We start from the raw sequence: 4,467 nt of genomic DNA, 5'->3' as shown, positions 1-4,467 counted from the left end.
CGTGTAGAAATTTGGCGAGCATCTCTTTTAACTTTTCCTTTTCCTTTAGAATTTTCGCTTCCCGAGCTCACTTGCTGATTTCGGACACATTATTCATGTTCGTCAAACTCAACAATTGATTGATTCTTCGTAAGAAAGTATTTTTTTGTATTGATTGCACGACTAATACGATACAACATAAGCAAATGATGACGTTCATAATTTGTAACTCGCCAATCACAAGCGGCGTGATCGGAGGAAATTTCTTCCTGCCAAAGATTGAGGAGAGTATAGTTCTTTAGTAATAGCTTCGGTTGCATTTGATAGGCAACTCTCATGTAGGACTAGAAACTGATGTGATGCATATCGATCACGTTCATCCCACGAAGTTATTTCAGACTGGATATGGAGTCACTCAAGTAGTCTACTAAATGGGTGCTTGAGTCGAACTGTGGCTTTTATGGGTTTTAATTACCTAATCAGTCCTAAATTTAGCATATGACCACAAATTTAGTCCTAAACTTTTTAATTTAGCCAATATAGTTGTAAACTTTTGTGCAAAATTCGAATGTAGTCCTACCGGTCAATTATCGTCGGAAATAGCCGACATGACAATCCATAAGTCATCTATATCGGCGTGCCATGTAGGACGGCTAGTGAAAAAAGACGTCCTATCAACAATTTCCAGCAACAATTGGTTGAAGGACTATCTTGGAATTTTGTGCAAGGGTAAAGAACTACATTAGAAAAATTAAAATGTTTATGATTAAATTGGCAGTTGTATAATAGGTTTAGGACCGATTTGATAATTTTTTACTCTTTTTTTTTTGCATTTTCTTTACACAATTATTTAAATGATCGTGTCAACCGTGCAATCTTACTTTTATATACACCTCAACTCTCACTTATGCACGATGCACAATTCATTAGAGCTTGATCCTCACTTTCAATGAGGAATTTGAATTATAAATTTCTGGATTTCAAAACTTGAATAAATTCAACATGATCTTTACAAAAAGTTTAAGGTCCCATTTAGGACTTTTGAATTTTGAGGGCTACTGTCTACTTCTTTAAGAAAGAAAAAGGTTAATGAATTGAAAACCACCTTGATAGAATGGGAATGAAGATGATGACGTTTGTACTATCTTTCCTCTTGTCTCGTATCTCTCCTCAGAATATTCAAACAGATAGCCGAAGAGTTCCAATCCAATGGATACAAAGAACAAGAGCATAATCTCCATCAGGTCCGATCTAAGGCTAAATCGGAAGGGTTAAATTATCCATAGATCGAGTCGATCACCTTCAATGCAAGATCAAGAATCAGTGACACGGTGATGTCGATCAAATTTTCGGTTTTGACCGGGTGCCCTAACGACTTCTAAACCATGTCTAAAAGGTTAAAACTCGACAAATTACAAAACGAGGGCCCTTTAGTCGATGATACTCCGTCCATTAGCGTCGCTATCTTAAGCTATAATCGTTGGCAAATCATGCGCCCACTACTCTACATAATCTGAGGACAAGTTCAGGGCCACCTAGTAGACAATATTCGATGCGCCCCATGTGATTATGCTATCGTATCGTTCGATTGCATCGTCCGAAAACGATAGTAGCCCCACCATTGTCCCTCAGCCTTCTTCTTAACATTTAGATATGGTTAGTTGCCATTTAATCAACCAAAGCATGGTTTTCGATCAAATCAAGTCGATCATAATTGCACACTCTTTTCCTAACCAACCATGTTGGATGCATTGTTATCTTCCTGGAACTTTCATTAATTGCACAAGTGAGGACAACCACATCACGTTCAAAGAGGGACATAGTCAATTATGAGGGATTGCAAATGTAGGGTCATGGATGCTCTGCTAAGCAAGATCCTGAACTTTGAGGCCCACAGATCTTGTGCACTGCTCGAACTTCTTGTGTGGTCTCTTTGTCTCGGTACAAGTCCAGCCACCAACCAGGGCAAGACACGTCGGATTGTTTGGATGAATGGCATTTATCCACATGTTCATGGTTAAATGGAGTCCAAATAGTATGAGCTGTCGAAAACCCTAGGTCTTCTTTAGATCCACATAGGCTTGTCTAATCAGCTCTCTCCTTGAGATGGAGGAGCGTCTCGTAGTTAATTCAAACACCATATAATAGGATTAGGGTTATTTTCAAGTTGAGCTTATGTTGACGGTTAAAGATCCAAACTAGACAGTAATGGCATCTAGGGTTCATTTACTTATGCTGAATGAGTTTGACAGTAAGTTTGAATCTGATGTGAAAGGAAACTAAATTCAAAGAAGGTTTCCCACAAAAGGATTAGCATTTGATAGAATTCTCGTCTTTATTACAGCCTTAACTTAGGTCAACGTCTCAAATGTATGGGCCACGGATGGTCTAACGCAAGGAAAATGAAGAGAGGGCTCGGGGGTTTTCTCCCGGAGCTGTTTTGTTCTCGGAACATGGGACACTACTCTATTTCTATATTTTGCAACGATGATCATTCAGCAATAAAAAGACTGCTATATTTTGTTCTCGACATATGACTGTTATATACTACATAGCAACGGCTTCATCAGCGGAAGAATTTATCCGTTCCTTCTGACTTATATTATTTACTTGCTCAGGAATTGAAGGTACTACTGACTTCGAAAATAAGAATAAAAAGACTTAGGTCGATTCTCACGTCAGTAAAAGAGAGATGTAAAATGGGGAGAATGCATACAGTAGTTTTTCTTCTTTCTTGAGAATGTCTACACACAAAAAGGGGATTGCTATGAGGGAACAGACAGAGAGACCCCTTCGAAAGAAGATAGCAATAACATCACATATGCCTACAGAGGGCCATACTCGCATTATCATGCAAGACAGATGAGGAGACATTAATGTTGACACTCTTATTTGCATACAAAAACACAAGTCTCAGTCAACCTGAAAGAACCTGTCTATTGTCTACCCTTATATCGCTCCTCTAATAAAGTCCATGTATATAAAGCAGTGAAAACCCAAAGAAGAAAGCTATGAACTAGTGGTGATTGCTATGTTATAGCTAGAAAAATCAAAAAGAGTCTAACATGGCCAAACTTCCATGCAAACATCTCGTTCTCTTCGTGTTCGTCTTGCTTTGTTTCGTCTCCATTACTGCTACTGGTAATCTCTCTCTCTCTCTCTCTCTCTCTCTCTCTCTCTCTCTCTCTCTCTCTCTCTCTCTCTCTCTCTCTCTCTCTCTCTCTCTCTCTCTCTTGTGGACATGTTGAATTGAATCATCAAGTGCTTCTCTTTTGCTTGCTATGTAGCTCGAAACTTGCGGGAGAGTGTCGGTGGAGAAGGAACAAGTCACACGGAAACGCTTGTGGCGAAAGAAGGGCAACCAGCCGACGCAAATGACTTGTTTTCAATGGATTATACTCCGGCACGGAAGAAGCCGCCCATACATAACTTGTGAAATAATCTGAGATGAATGAATGTTTTCTGGTACTGAATCATTCATTTCCACAACCTTCATCCAATCGATTTGAATGTACATAGAAAGATATTACCGTATGTTAGATATGATACAGTAAGAGAAGAACCAAGAAAAAAAAAATGGCAGCAATGAGAATAGGGAAGTTTCTTAGGGCATGTACACTAAAATTTTGCAGAACTTTCTTTAGTGATGGGGGCATATACTTGTAAGGTGTTTCCTCTTCCTTGTAGCTAGACAGTAATGAATCATATATGCTTTCCAATTCTTTTCTAGATCAAATCCGCAAATATATATTACCTAACTTAAGGTAAATGCAACATAGATACAAGAGTTTCGCTAGAATATTACTGTAAAATCAGGCTGAATGACAGCCAAGGTACTCCTTCCATAGTTTGTCCCATGCCTTTTCTACGGTCTTCGCCTTAAGCATCCTCGCATTGTTTTGTTGTTGTTCTGCCGAATTTCAATTTAAGTCCGAGACATGAGGAAGCATAATTTTCAGGAATTGTTCACCAAAGCTCTCTAAATGAATGCAAAACCCTCATCACAATGACAATCCCATTCTTCCATTACATCTATGTTGCAAATCATGCCGGACCTTAAGTCATTCTAGTAAAAAAAATGAATTCCGATTCAAAAATTAGAAAATGTGAATCATTATTAACTTCGAAATGAATCTCCATCACCATGGACTTGCTTTTCGGTTGCAAAAAAGTTTCAACAACTATGTAGCTGAAAGATGTGCTCATTAGTCTAGACGACGGCACGTATGATTTGGTCATAAGAAAAGAGGAAGCACAAAGGGTGTTGGGAGTGCACAGTAAAAGTTGGATACCTCCATCCAAGGAGATCACCAAGAAGGAGTCTAGTTTCGTGCCCATCAGCATATCCAATTGGAATCACCTTCACTCAATAACTTAAGCCAATGTGTTATGTAACAATTAAAATATAGTAACTGCTGCACACCATACCAATTCTACGATGTAAAACTTTTCTAACACAACTCATACGTAAATTTCAACAATCTCCCT

At 38.6% G+C, this 4,467-nt stretch overlaps 1 long non-coding RNA gene across 1 annotated transcript; it reads left to right on the top strand.

The window, feature by feature from the left end:
• The first annotated feature begins 2,982 nt into the window (after positions 1-2,982).
• Positions 2,983-3,701, top strand: LOC115682012 (uncharacterized). Its single transcript, XR_004005843.2, has 2 exons — positions 2,983-3,120; positions 3,267-3,701. It is a non-coding gene; the product is annotated as an uncharacterized LOC115682012 (long non-coding RNA).
• The last annotated feature ends 766 nt before the right edge of the window (positions 3,702-4,467 follow it).

The sequence above is a fragment of the Syzygium oleosum genome, unplaced genomic scaffold (assembly GCF_021117445.2).
Source record: "Syzygium oleosum isolate NSW1041296 unplaced genomic scaffold, Sole_v2.1 Sole_v2.26, whole genome shotgun sequence".
Lineage (NCBI taxonomy): Eukaryota > Viridiplantae > Streptophyta > Magnoliopsida > Myrtales > Myrtaceae > Syzygium > Syzygium oleosum.
This window is presented reverse-complemented; position numbering and strand designations above follow the sequence as displayed.